Genomic DNA, 15,761 nt, shown 5'->3' on the forward strand with positions numbered 1-15,761 from the left:
GAGGTCACTGCAGGACACACTAATCACTCTCACAGAGGTCACTGCAGGGCACTAATCACTCTCACAGAGGTCACTGCAGGGCATTAATCACTCTCACAGAGGTCACTGCAGGGCATTAATCACTCTCACAGAGGTCACTGCAGGGCACTAATCACTCTCACAGAGGTCACTGCAGGGCACTAATCACTCTCACAGAGGTCACTGCAGGGCATTAATCACTCTCACAGAGGTCACTGCAGGGCACTAATCACTCTCACAGAGGTCACTGCAGGGCACTAATCACTCTCACAGAGGTCACTGTAGGACACTAATCACTCTCACAGAGGTCTCTGCAGGACACTAATCACTCTCACAGAGGTCACTGCAGGACACACTAATCACTCTCACAGAGGTCACTGCAGGACACACTATACCAAAACTTCTGTACGTTTTTGATACAAAAAACCGAGTGGTTTGGTACTAGCATTTTTTACTACGTTCGGTATTTCTGTCTCGTGTGATTGACAGAAGTCTGTCTGTCAGTGCAGACCCTTATAGTGTGAAGAGCAAAGTGTCTGCTCAACTTTCTCATTTATTGCTACAGCTGTCTGGCTGTATTGTTAGCTCCCCACTCATACTGCACAGAACTTAACACACTTCAATAATGCAACACGACATGTACAAATGTTGAACCTGTTCATTACTGTTCGCTTATCAATGTCCCTACAGGCTAGATCACTTCATAATGCTAGAAGATACCGGTAACTTCCAGCTTTAATTGTACTAGGCTAACTTTACTTGCTAGCTTACAGCTGAAGCAAACATCAATTCACGACCTTAGTACTTTGTTTGGGATAGCAAAATATGCTGATTTCAAAGCTTATTGTCACCAATAATTGTATTAATTCACTTCATCTCCCTCGCCACAAAAAGTAATGAACTTCTTTGTCTATCTCGCCCCACGTCTAATTTCCAATATATTCCATTGCCACAGTCAGATTCCACAGCCGCCGTCTGCCTTGTGAATGACTTTATTACTTTCTTAAAGAGACAGCGCACACTTTTATAAAAGAAGGGATTGCTACTTCTATGCAAATGTTGTTGATTAGTACAATAAAATAATAGGTTTTCCTAGCAGTTAAAATAAGTCCTAAATGGAAGGGATTATTTGTAATCTGTAGTCTAATGAAATTTGCTTAAACAAGCTCAATAACTCAACCCATGCGCATGCTTTCACCCTGTATAAAATGCATTCACCTGTATTGTGAACAGTGGGATGTATTCCTGGATGCCAAGGGAAGCCAGGCTTCCCCCAAAAAATTACCAAGAAAAAAAACATAATTTATCTTTTGTCTCTGCGTTTCATAATATTCCTTAAATTCGTAAGCATCCGAGCAAAACAGCGCCCCTCTGTCTCTGTATGTGTAGACCATCTATCTGATGCTGTCTGGTCCAAAACAGTATGACATTGTTGCCGTCCGTAGCATTGAAAGCAAATGAAGCCAGTGAGAATTTGGCCTCCCTTGATAAAAAAGTATAAAATAATAGCCAATCAGTGTTGAGATAAACTTGGTGAGCACAACTGTGAATGGTCCTGGCCACAAATGTCAAGGGAAGCCAGTTTGGATTTGGCATCACTCCTATCAAATAGAATCGAGAGCATATGTCATTGACAGAAACAAGTTGAATTGTTGCATCTTGTTGTGTTGTCCTCCGGTGGCTAGCTAGCTATGATTATAACGCCGATTCTGATGCAACTATTAATTCATACATTGTTGTGCCGCTGGCCTGAGAGGATGGAAGTTCAGTATGTAGCTAGATGTAGAAGGCTAATGTTAACTAGCTAACGCTGCCCATGAAAGGAAGTTAGGCTAGCGAGCAAGCATTTTAGCCAAGTAGCCTAGGACAACAAAAACTAAAAGCGTGTACTGTATGGCAGAGTGAAAGACCGTTTCGTCACGCACACAGAAATCAGAACCATGGACAGCCACATCATATTTAGCTTACGTTGATTGGACTAAATTGTTTTTGGTATTTTTTAGTTGTCACTGTATTAGACTAAAAATAAGTGATTTGATGATGTTGAAATGTTGAAGTTGAAATGTTGCTGGAATAGTGGAGGCAGCTCCTGTTTTCTTTGCGACTTGCGGTAACTCTCTGTGGTTCTAAATCACTAGTTGTTTAGTGATTTTATCCAAGCACCACTACTGATTGTGAATAGACCTAGACTTCATCCAGGGGTTGGAACCAAAAAAATGTTTTCAATCGTTTAGTTCTGAGCGGAACCATTCTTTTTTAAGTTCCGTTCCACTGTTCTGAGAGCAAAATAAAGTTGAACTGGTTGGAACACAAAAAAATACCTGTTTATATTATTCCTTTCTGTTCCTCTTTAAACCTCTGAAATCATACTTTTTTTTTTTACATTTAGCTCGACATTACATTTCTTCACCAAGATTGCTATGGAGCAGGCTAGCTATAACTCAGTGAGTTGTTAATAACATGCGTGATGGAAAGACAAGTGTTGGATATGAGATGCAACTGACATTTTGCAGGTGGGGAGAGAGTGAGAGAGGGTAAAGGAGGAGGCTTGGCTTGAAGCGCTGGGAATCTTTTTAAGACATGCGTTATCTGAATTAGGCTCACAGAATTATACCTACGGAGGAGCGGCAACTTCAGAGTTGGCTTAACGTTGGACCAGAGAAACTAACTAGCTAACGATCTTGTGTCTGCAGAGCGGCACCAGAATTAAAAACACGTCTTACTTTTTGGTAGTTAATAAATCCAACGTGAAATGTTATAACTATAGTACCCTTACTAGCATTGAAATAGTTAATCCATTCTTCTGCAATAAAAAAAATCTCTCCTTAATTTCTGAATCTATCTTGTAACTTCAGTAGGCTACAGTAGCCTATGTTTTTGAGGGGGAAAGGCAGGTAGCCTACACGCCAACCAACTGGCAAGGATTTTCAGCTGGCAGACAGACGCTGGAAGAGGTTTAGTGTGACTGGATAAAAATGGAATGTAAAAGAATGTTATTACAGTTTTTGCCGATTGCTTACACACTGAATGGTTAGATAAAAGCATCAGAACCTTAACTTTTGTAACCACGCCTTAAACAAAGGCACCAAAACCTAACCACGCCTTAAACAAAGGCACCAAAACTTAACCACGCCTTAAACAAAGGCACCAAATCCTAACCAAGCCTTAAACAAAGGCACCAAAACTTAACCACGCCTTAAAGAAAGGCACCAAAACCTAACCACGCCTTAAACAAAGGCACCAAAACTTAACCACGCCTTAAACAAAGGCACCAAAACCTAACCACGCCTTAAACAAAGGCACCAAAACCTAACCACGCCTTAAACAAAGGCACCAAAACCTAACCACGCCTTAAACAAAGGCACCAAAACCTAACCACGCCTTAAACAAAGGCACCAAAACCTAACCACACCTTAAACAAAGGCACCAAAACCTAACCACGCCTTAAACAAAGGCACCAAAAGTACACATTTTCTGCTTTGCACTTTGTAATTCTGCAACACACTTGCAAAACACTACACACTGTTTCTTACATTAGACACTTTGTTCAAGAATGAAATCTCTTACATTCATTGGGAAAACACTTATATTCAAAATGCAAAACATACCTGAAATTGGCAACACCCACATACACACACATGAAAACACTTATAGTGTAATTGAACACCAATTAATATGAGCCTTACCACTACAAATAGACCTCAGGTAAGCTCACCTCTTTTGTGAGAATTTTCCAAACATAGAAGCAGTGAGAGAAAGAGGAAGAGGAAGAGAGAGGAGTAGGAGGACGAGGACAAGAACAGAGAAGGGGACCATGCAATAGATGGAGACATATTTCTGAAGACATTAGGGCCACTTTGGTGGGCCATGTCATAAATGATGGGCTGACGATGAGGGAGGCTGGGCAGAGAGTCCAGCCCAATCTGAGTCGCTACACGGTAGCATCCATAATACATACATTTAGAATGGAGAATGGCAAAAAAATAAGCTGTATATATTTTTTTTATAAAGCTTTTCTATTTGTGTTACAGGAACCAGTTTTTGTGTTTAAGCAATCGAGAAAAACTGTAATTGAAATGTGAGTAGATGTACTGTACTGGAACAATCTTTCACAGAAGCCTGTATGAGAACATTAAAAAGGTGTACAAAGTACTAAAGACATCAGTGTTTTGTATAAAATAGTGTGTTGTTGCTGCTTTGAAAGAGTAATTCAAATGGTGCCTGTGTGTATAATTTTGTTGCAAAAATGCAATTTTTGTCACGTCCTGACCCTAGTAAGATGTAATTTTCTTTAGTAGAGTAGGGCAGGGCGTGACAGGGGGTGTTTTGGGTTGTTCTATGTTTTCTATTTCTATGTTTAAGTTCTAGTTTTTCTATTTCTATGTTGGGATTGTTTGGGGGTTGATCTCTAATTGGAGGCAGCTGATCCTCATTGCCTCTGATTAGAGATCATATTTAAGTAGGGGTTTTTCTCTTCCTGTTTGTGGGTTATTATCTTTTGAGTAGTGTTTTGTCCTCTCTGCGTCACGGTTTGTTGTGTTTGTATTTTCAAGTATTTGGTGGTTTGCAACGTTTCACAATAAATATAAGTATGTGGAACCACGAACACGCTGCATTTTGGTCCGATCCTTCCAACAGCCGTGACAGAATAACCCACCATAAAAGGACCAAGCAGCGTGGAATGGAGCAGCAGGAGAAATTGACTTGGGAGGACATACTGGAGGTAGAAGGATCTTGGACGTGGGAGGAAATCCAGGCCGGAATGGATCGCCTCCCATGGGAACAGGTGGAAGCAGAGAGGGAAGTACAGCGACGAGATCAACAGGCAAGGCAACGAAGGAAGCACGAGAGGCATGGGAAGTTTGGCAGAGTCAGGGTGGAGACCTGAGTCAACTCCCCATGCTTACTGTGGGGAGCAAGTAGCGGGGCAGGCACCATGTTGTGCGGTGATGCGCACTGTGTCGTCAGGGCGCATTCACAGGCCGGTGCGATCTGTGCCCACACCCTGCAGTTGTCGAGCTGAGTTAAGCATCCAGCCAGGGCGGGTTGTGCAAGCCATTCGCTCCAGGCCTCCAGTGCGCATCCGCGGCCCAGTACGTCCTGTGCCTGCTCCTCGCACTCTCCCTCCAGTGCGCCTCCATAGTCCAGTACGTCCTGTGCCTGCTCCTCGCACTCTCCTTTCAGTGCGCATCCATAACCCGGTACAGCCAGTGCCTGCTGTGAGCACTCGGCCCTTAGTGCATCTCCCCAGTCCGGTGAGACCGATTCCTGCTCCTCGCACTCTCCCTCCAGTGTGCCTCCATAGCCCAGTACATCCTGTGCCTGCTCCCCACACTCGCCCCGAGTTGCGTGTTACTAGTCTGGCGCCTCATATGCCAGCTCCACGCATCAGGCCTCCAGTGCGCCTGCCCAGTCCGGGGTGTCCTGTTCCTGCTCCCCGCACTCAACCTGAGGTGCGTGTTACCAGTCTGGCACCACCTATGCCAGTCCCACGCATCGGACATGCAGTGCGCATCCCTAGCCCAGAGCCCTCAGTGGTGGTCTGCAGCCCAGAGCCTTGAGCGGTGGTCTGCAGCCCAGAGCCCTCAGTGGTGGTCTGCAGCCCAGAGCCTTCAGCGGTGGTCTGCAGCCCAGAGTCTTCAGCGGCGGCCTTTAGCCCAGAGTCTTCAGCGGCGGTTGGCGGTCCGACGCCTCCGGCGATGATCCATGGTCTGGTTCCTCCGGACATACAGAAGTGGGGGAATCAGCGGGCGGTGGGGGTACTACGCCCGGAACCAGAGCCGCCGCCATAGACATTAGTCACCCACCCTACCATCCCTTTGTGTTTTGTGGTTGTTTTGTTGTTTAAAAATAAAAAAAAGTGCATTCGGAGTCTGCACTTTTGGGGGGGGTACTGTCACATCCTGACCCTAGTAAGATGTCATTTTCAATAGTAGGGCGTGACAGGGGGTGTTTTGGGTTGTTCTAGTTTTTCTATTTCTATGTTGGGATTGTTTGGGGGTTGATCTCTAATTGGAGGCAGCTGATCCTCATTGCCTCTGATTAGAGATCATATTTAAGTAGGGGTTTTTCTCTTCCTGTTTGTGGGTTATTATCTTTTGAGTAGTGTTTTGTCCTCTCTGCGTCACGGTTTGTTGTGTTTGTATTTTCTAGTATTTGGTGGTTTGCAACGTTTCACAATAAATATAAGTATGTGGAACCATGAACACGCTGCATTTTGGTCCGATCCTTCCAACAGCCGTGACAATTTTGAAAAGTATTGTTAGGTTTTGATTGCAGAGTTTTATTTTGACATAGAAGTGAGATGTTTATCTCCAAGTTTGGTGTCTTATTTGTAGAGTTTTGACACAATGAGCCAAATTCCGCTACAAGTGTGTAAGCAATCGCAAAAAACTGTGACCGGTTCTCATGCTTTTGAAATAACGTCTCTGTTCCGGAACAGTATAGTCTGTTTCTGTTCCTTGAAAATGGGTATTATTTTCCGGTTACCAGATACATTTTGATTTAGCCAGTTTATCAATAGAGATTCATCATTCAAATAAATGATTACCATTATGCTGTTTTGTGGTTAGACTGGTAAAAACAAAGTAAAATGGACTGTATGATTGTATCATTGATTCATTAATGCATACATGGCTGTCTAAAAAGTTATTTTTACATAAAACTGTTCAAATATAATGATATTGAACTCTTAAGATGCCCAACGATTGTACAGAGCAGTAGCTGAGTTTATCTGTCTGGATCAAGTGCCATTCTGTCAGTCTGGCTAATACACCTCCTTTTGGTATCTTTTTGGAATCGAGTGTCATGATACTACTGTAAACCTGGTATCAGAGTCAGAATTCTGGTAGTGTGTGTGTGTGTGTGTGTGTGTGTGTGTGTGTGTGTGTGTGTGTGTGTGTGTGTGTGTGTGTGTGTGTGTGTGTGTGTGTGTAGCGAGAGGAAGGAGCACTGTCCTCCAGAGACCCCCAGGGCTAGTTAGGAGAGTTGAGTGTTTCAGTTGACAAACACATGTCTTGTTTTAGAGAAGTATCTCTCACTGACTCCCTAACCCTGCCTGTTACAGCACTAAAACACTAGGCACGTTTCACTGTTACAGCACTAAAACACTAGGCACGTTTCACTGTTACAGCACTAAAACACTAGGCACGTTTCACTGTTACAGCACTAAAACACTAGGCACGTTTCACTGTTACAGCACTAAAACACTGGGCACGTTTCACTGTTACAGCACTAAAACACTAGGCACGTTTCACTGTTACAGCACTAAAACACTAGGCACGTTTCACTGTTACAGCACTAAAACACTGGGCACGTTTCACTGTTACAGCACTAAAACACTAGGCACGTTTCACTGTTACAGCACTAAAACACTAGGCACGTTTCACTGTTACAGCACTAAAACACTAGGCACGTTTCACTGTTACAGCACTAAAACACTGGGCACGTTTCACTGTTACAGCACTAAAACACTAGGCACGTTTCACTGTTACAGCACTAAAACACTAGGCACGTTTCACTGTTACAGCACTAAAACACTAGGCACGTTTCACTGTTACAGCACTAAAACACTGGGCACGTTTCACTGTTACAGCACTAAAACACTAGGCACGTTTCACTGTTACAGCACTAAAACACTAGGCACGTTTCACTGTTACAGCACTAAAACACTGGGCACGTTTCACTGTTACAGCACTAAAACACTAGGCACGTTTCACTGTTACAGCACTAAAACACTAGGCACGTTTCACTGTTACAGCACTAAAACACTAGGCACGTTTCACTGTTACAGCACTAAAACACTAGGCACGTTTCACTGTTACAGCACTAAAACACTAGGCACGTTTCACTGTTACAGCACTAAAACACTAGGCACGTTTCACTGTTACAGCACTAAAACACTAGGCACGTTTCACTGTTACAGCACTAAAACACTAGGCACGTTTCACTGTTACAGCACTAAAACACTAGGCACGTTTCACTGTTACAGCACTAAAACACTAGGCACGTTTCACTGTTACAGCACTAAAACACTAGGCACGTTTCACTGTTACAGCACTAAAACACTAGGCACGTTTCACTGTTACAGCACTAAAACACTAGGCACGTTTCAATTTCATTACCTTATTTCTTTAAAGTAAACTTGACAGGCATCTTTAGAGAGAGAAAGAGGGGGGGACTCAAGAGGAAGAGATGGAGGGATATGAAGCGAAATAGAAAAGGAGAAAGCTCTCAGAAGAGAAGAGAGACAAAATAACGGCTTTAAGCAGCCCAGAATGTCACCATCTTAAAGATAAGAAATGAGAGGAAACCAAAAATGCAGACTAGCCCTCAAAATGATGCAGTCCGTCTGACCACTTCCCATTTAGGGGGAAAGAAGACCAATGAATTTTCCTCCATCCCAGACCATTAACATCAACCCGTCAGACGATCACTGTCTCCATGGCAACGCCTCTCTCTGTCTCCTGTCTGGGTGTGTCACCTTGTCAGAGGGTATCTCTCTCTGTCTCCTGTCTGGGTGTGTCACCTTGTCAGAGGGTATCTCTCTGTCTCCTGTCTGGGTGTGTCACCTTGTCAGAGGTTATCTCTCTGTCTCCTGTCTGGGTGTGTCACCTTGTCAGAGGGTATCTCTCTCTGTCTCCTGTCTGGGTGTGTCACCTTGTCAGAGGGTATCTCTCTCTGTCTCCTGTCTGGGTGTGTCACCTTGTCAGAGGGTATCTCTCTGTCTCCTGTCTGGGTGTGTCACCTTGTCAGAGGGTATCTCTCTCTGTCTCCTGTCTGGGTGTGTCACCTTGTCAGAGGGTATCTCTCTCTGTCTCCTGTCTGGGTGTGTCACCTTGTCAGAGGGTATCTCTCTGTCTCCTGTCTGGGTGTGTCACCTTGTCAGAGGGTATCTCTCTGTCTCCTGTCTGGGTGTGTCACCTTGTCAGAGGGTATCTCTCTGTCTCCTGTCTGGGTGTGTCACCTTGTCAGAGGTTATCTCTCTCTGTCTCCTGTCTGGGTGTGTCACCTTGTCAGAGGTTATCTCTCTGTCTCCTGTCTGGGTGTGTCACCTTGTCAGAGGTTATCTCTCTGTCTCCTGTCTGGGTGTGTCACCTTGTCAGAGGGTATCTCTCTGTCTCCTGTCTGGGTGTGTCACCTTGTCAGAGGGTATCTCTCTCTGTCTCCTGTCTGGGTGTGTCACCTTGTCAGAGGGTATCTCTCTGTCTCCTGTCTGGGTGTGTCACCTTGTCAGAGGTTATCTCTCTGTCTCCTGTCTGGGTGTGTCACCTTGTCAGAGGTTATCTCTCTCTGTCTCCTGTCTGGGTGTGTCACCTTGTCAGAGGTTATCTCTCTCTGTCTCCTGTCTGGGTGTGTCACCTTGTCAGAGGGTATCTCTCTGTCTCCTGTCTGGGTGTGTCACCTTGTCAGAGGGTATCTCTCTGTCTCCTGTCTGGGTGTGTCACCTTGTCAGAGGTTATCTCTCTGTCTCCTGTCTGGGTGTGTCACCTTGTCAGAGGGTATCTCTCTGTCTCCTGTCTGGGTGTGTCACCTTGTCAGAGGGTATCTCTCTCTGTCTCCTGTCTGGGTGTGTCACCTTGTCAGAGGGTATCTCTCTGTCTCCTGTCTGGGTGTGTCACCTTGTCAGAGGTTATCTCTCTGTCTCCTGTCTGGGTGTGTCACCTTGTCAGAGGTTATCTCTCTGTCTCCTGTCTGGGTGTGTCACCTTGTCAGAGGTTATCTCTCTCTGTCTCCTGTCTGGGTGTGTCACCTTGTCAGAGGTTATCTCTCTCTGTCTCCTGTCTGGGTGTGTCACCTTGTCAGAGGGTATCTCTCTGTCTCCTGTCTGGGTGTGTCACCTTGTCAGAGGTTATCTCTCTGTCTCCTGTCTGGGTGTGTGTTGTTCTCTTGGTGCCCTCCTCCACCCAGCAGAGATGGGTGTGTCAGATATACAGGCTCTCTCTGTCTCCTGTCTGTGTGAGAAATGTACAGGTGATATAAGGAAATCAGTCAATTTAAAGAAATTCATTAGGCCCCACTGGGTGGGCCTATGTTCAGTGTAGCTGTCTATGTGTGTCGTGTCCTCTTTTGGCTTTGAATCCCCCTCCCCATCCCCCCACCCGGTCAGACACAAGGCCCTACGGAGCCGTGGCCAGAACACAAGATGGCGAGCGTGGTCAGGGGAGAGGTGTGTCAGGGATGGGGGCCTGAGGTGGAAAGACATGCCCAGAGGGATCATGGGAGAGAGAGGCAGACACATGCTGATTAGCGTGGCATTGACTATCATTAGGCCTTTCAGACTGACACACACACACACAGATCTACAGCAACATATGCTGCATGGCGTGAAATCCTGATGAGAGGCGGAGATGGACCTGCTAGAGCTGGTCTTGTCTTTCTGCTCTCTCTGTCAGGTTGGAGAACGTCAAAGAGGAAGTTGTGTCTGATACAAGGATGTGAGAAGCCCTTGTATTGAATAAAACATTAAACAAAAAAAGGCCCCTCTTTGAAAATGCAATGAAATTGTAATGTCACCAAAAATGCATCATAGGATTTCTTCAAAATGTGAATATTTTACATAACTTTGAATACATTTTAGTCATAAATTGTATATATTTTGATTATATGAAATTGCAATTTTGAGCTACACTCTCACTTCCACTTAAACTTCATCAGCCCTTCATCAACATTCATCAGCACTTCATCAACTTTCATCAGCCCTTCATCAGACCTTCATCAACCTTCATCAGCGCTTCATCAACCTTCATCAGCCCTTCATCAAACTTAATCAGCCCTTCATCAACCTTCATCAGCCCTTCATCAACCTTCATCAGCCCTTCATCAACCTTCAACAGCCTTCCATCAGCCCTTCATCAACCTTTATCAGCCATTCATCAGCCCTTCATTAACCTTCATCAACCTTCATCAGCCCTTCATCAGCCCTTCATCAACCCTCATCAGCCCTTCATCAAGCCTTCATCAACCTTCATCAGCCCTTCATCAAGCCTTCATCAACCTTCATCAGCCCTTCATCAACCTTCATCAGCCCTTCATCAGCCCTTCATCAGCCCTTCATCAACCTTCATCAGCCCTTCATCAGCCCTTCATCAAGCCTTCATCAACCTTCATCAGCCCTTCATCAGCCCTTCATCAACCTTCATCAGCCCTTCATCAGCCCTTCATCAGCCCTTCATCAACCTTCATCAGCCCTTCATCAGCCCTTCATCAACCTTCATCAGCCCTTCATCAAGCCTTCATCAACCTTCATCAGCCCTTCATCAGCCCTTCATCAGCCCTTCATCAGCCCTTCATCAGCCCTTCATCAGCCCTTCATCAACCTTCATCAGCCCTTCATCAAGCCTTCATCAGCCCTTCATCAACCTTCATCAGCCCTTCATCAGCCCTTCATCAGCCCTTCATCAGCCCTTCATCAACCTTCATCAGCCCTTTACTTAGAAAATAATAAAACTGCTCCCCAAACTCAAACTTCCTCATTGTATTATTATATAAATCTAATGATTTATTCTGGAAATGTCTCTGGCTCTTACACACGAATCCTCCCTGGGAAGAGTTCTCAGGAGCCATCCAGCTGTGCGTTCCAGAGTGTGTGTGTGGTGTGTGTGGTGTGTGTGTACGCTGGATTTCTTGAGGCGTTCACACACAGAATGCGGTGTTAGCTAAATAGCCTTCCGCTCTCCACCTCAGACCATCAGCCTGCAGCTAACTAGCCACACACTGCTCACAGAGGTAGCGTTATTTTGTTGTGCGGAGGGATACTGTATGGTGCAGATGGAGGCTGTGATATGGAAAGTGTCCCTGAGTCTGCAGGCCCACAGTGCTGCGCTGGGCTTTGCGGATCACAGCTGCAGTGGGAGCCTGTGTGTGTGTGTGTGTGTGTGTGTGTGTGTGTGTGTGTGTGTGTGTGTGTGTGTGTGTGTGTGTGTGTGTGTGTGTGTGTGTGTGTGTGAGTGTGAGTGTGAGTGCTGGGTCGAGAGCAGGAGTCCTCTCCTGTCCAAACTCGCTCCTCCTTTAAATGGCGTTTCCATTGTGCCTTTTTCTATGGAATGGAACGTTCTCTCTAGTCTCTATTTCTCTCTCTTCCAAAACTCAGATTTTCTTCTATTGACACTGGAGTGTGGTGTCTTTCTTGTTCCAGATAAGAGATGAGAGGAAAGGAGAGCTTTCTCTCTTCTCTCTCTTTTCTCTCTCTCTCTTCTCTCTCCTCTCTCTCTCTCTCTTCTCTCTCTCTCTCTCTCTCTCTCCTCTTCTCTCTCTCTCTCTCTCTCTCTCTCTCTCTCTCTCTCTCTCTCTCTCTCTTCTCTCTCTCTCTCTCTCTCTCTCTCTCTCTCTCCTCTCTCTCTCTCTCTCTCTCTCTCTCTCTCCTCTCTCTCTCTCCTCTCCTCTCCTCTCCTCTCCTCTCCTCTCCTCTCCTCTCCTCTCTCTCTCTCTCCTCTCTCTCTCTCTCTCTCTCGCTCTCTCTCTCTCTCTTCTCTATCTCTGTGGCTCAGCGAGTGTTGCTGCTGGGATTATTTAGCCTCACAGAGAGGTCCGGGAGGGTGCTGTTTCCACAGTGAAAAACTAAAGAATGGAGCCAAGTCTTTGGTGTTTATTAAGGGGTGGACTGGGTGGACTGGGAAGAAGATAAGATGGAAGAGTTATTCTGCTTATCTTACTGATTGGTTTTCCAAAAACATATGAATTCTTTGTTGTAGGATTTTATAACAAAAAGTGTATTAGGGAAGGAGATGAGAGTTATTACTATGGACTAAGGAAGGAGATGAGAGTTATTATGATGGACTAGGGAAGGAGGTGAGGGTTATTATTATGGACTAAGGAAGGAGATGAGAGTTATTATGATGGACTAGGGAAGGAGATGAGAGTTATTATTATGGACTAAGGAAGGAGATGAGAGTTATTATTATGGACTAGGGAAGGAGATGAGAGTTATTATTATGGACTAGGGAAGGAGATGAGAGTTATTATTATGGACTAGGGAAGGAGGTGAGGGTTATTATTATGGACTAGGGAAGGAGGTGAGGGTTATTATTATGGACTAGGGAAGGAGGTGAGGGTTATTATTATGGACTCGGGAAGGAGGTGAGGGTTATTATTATGGACTAAGGAAGGAGATGAGAGTTATTATTATGGACTAGGGAAGGAGGTGAGAGTTATTATTATAGACTAGGGAAGGAGATGAGAGATATTATTATGGACTAGGGAAGGAGACAAGAGTTATTATTATGGACTAGGGAAGGAGATGAGAGTTATTATTATAGACTAGGGAAGGAGACAAGTGTTATTATTATGGACTAGGGAAGGAGACAAGAGTTATTATTATGGACTAGGGAAGGAGATGAGAGTTATTATTATAGACTAGGGAAGGAGACAAGAGTTATTATTATGGACTAGGGAAGGAGACAAGAGTTATTATTATGGTAGATGGAGCTGGAACTTCATAATTCTTCTACCTATGTCCCTTTACTCGGTGCTGTTCAGGCAAGCATGATTAAAACATGTATGTTATTGTTACTGTAAAACCATAAACAATCATAAAGGGGTTGGTGAGAATACAGAGTTGCCATGGTGACATGGCGGTATCCGTGCCAGTCAGTCAGTCTGTAATTATCTGCTGTGTGTCTGTCTCCCAAAAGCTCTGACACACTGACTGAGAGAGAAGAACACACTGACTGAGAGAGAAGGACACACTGACTGAGAGAGAAGGACACACTGACTGAGAGAGAAGAACACACTGACTGAGAGAGAATCACACACTGACTGAGAGAGAAGGACACACTGACTGAGAGAGAAGAACACTGACTGAGAGAGAAGGACACACTGACTGAGAGAGAAGAACACACTGACTGAGAGAGAAGAACACACTGACTGAGAGAGAAGAACACACTGACTGAGAGAGAAGGACACACTGACTGAGAGAGAAGAACACACTGACTGAGAGAGAAGGACACACTGACTGAGAGAGAAGAACACACTGACTGAGAGAGAAGAACACTGACTGAGAGAGAAGAACACACTGACTGAGAGAGAAGAACACACTGACTGAGAGAGAAGAACACACTGACTGAGAAAGAAGGACACACTGACTGAGAGAGAAGAACACACTGACTGAGAGAGAAGGACACACTGACTGAGAGAGAAGGACACACTGACTGAGAAGGGAGAACACTGACTGAGAGAGAAGAACACACTGACTGAGAGAGAAGAACACACTGACTGAGAGAGAAGGACACACTGACTGAGAGAGAAGGACACACTGACTGAGAGAGAAAAACACACTGACTGAGAGAGAAGGACACACTGACTGAGAGAGAAGAACACACTGACTGAGAGAGAAGAACACACTGACTGAGAGAGAAGGACACACTGACTGAGAGAGAAGGACACACTGACTGAGAGAGAAGGACACACTGACTGAGAGAGAAGAACACACTGACTGAGAGAGAAGGACACACTGACTGAGAGAGAAGGACACACTGACTGAGAGAGAAGGACACACTGACTGAGAGAGAAGAACACACTGACTGAGAGAGAAGAACACACTGACTGAGAGAGAAGGACACACTGACTGAGAGAGAAGAACACACTGACTGAGAGAGAAGGACACACTGACTGAGAGAGAAGAACACACTGACTGAGAGAGAAGGACACACTGACTGAGAGAGAAGAACACACTGACTGAGAGAGAAGGACACACTGACTGAGAGAGAAGAACACACTGACTGAGAGAGAAGATCACACTGACTGAGAGAGAAAATCACACTGACTGAGAGAGAAGAACACACTGACTGAGAGAGAAGAACACACTGACTGAGAGAGAGGAACACACTGACTGAGAGAGAAGAACACACTGACTGAGAGAGAAGGACACACTGACTGAGAGAGAAGAACACACTGACTGAGAGAGAAGAACACACTGACTGAGAAACACACTGACTGAGAGAGAAGAACACACTGACTGAGAGAGAAGAACACACTGACTGAGAGAGAAGGACACACTGACTGAGAAACACACTGACTGAGAGAGAAGAACACACTGACTGAGAGAGAAGAACACACTGACTGAGAGAGAAGGACACACTGACTGAGAGAGAAGAACACACTGACTGAGAGAGAAGGACACACTGACTGAGAAACACACTGACTGAGAGAGAAAAACACTGACTGAGAGAGAAGGGCACACTGACTGAGAGAGAAGAACACACTGACTGAGAAACACACTGACTGAGAGAGAAGAACACACTGACTGAGAGAGAAGGACACACTGACTGAGAGAGAAGAACACACTGACTGAGAGAGAAGAACACACTGACTGAGAGAGAAGGACACACTGACTGAGAGAGAAGAACACACTGACTGAGAGAAGGACACACTGACTGAGAGAGAAGGACACACTGACTGAGAGAGAAGAACACACTGACTGAGAGAGAAGGACACACTGACTGAGAGAGAAGGACACACTGACTGAGAGAGAAGGACACACTGACTGAGAGAGAAGGACACACTGACTGAGAGAGAAGAACACACTGACTGAGAGAGAAGGACACACTGACTGAGAGAGAAGAACACACTGACTGAGAGAGAAGGACACACTGACTGAGAGAGAAGAACACACTGACTGAGAGAGAAGGACACACTGACTGAGAGAGAAGAACACACTGACTGAGAGAGAAGAACACACTGACTGAGAGAGAAGGACACACTGACTGAGAGAGAAAAACACACTGACTGAGAGAGAAGGACACACT

General features: G+C 45.2%; 1 protein-coding gene across 3 annotated transcripts in view; it reads left to right on the top strand.

The window, feature by feature from the left end:
• LOC115175373 (phosphoprotein associated with glycosphingolipid-enriched microdomains 1-like) overlaps positions 1 to 15,761 on the top strand; it is a 110,597-nt gene that overhangs the window by 67,114 nt on the left and 27,722 nt on the right. The gene's annotated exons all lie outside the window — the stretch shown is intronic.

This window comes from Salmo trutta, chromosome 36 (assembly GCF_901001165.1).
Source record: "Salmo trutta chromosome 36, fSalTru1.1, whole genome shotgun sequence".
Lineage (NCBI taxonomy): Eukaryota > Metazoa > Chordata > Actinopteri > Salmoniformes > Salmonidae > Salmo > Salmo trutta.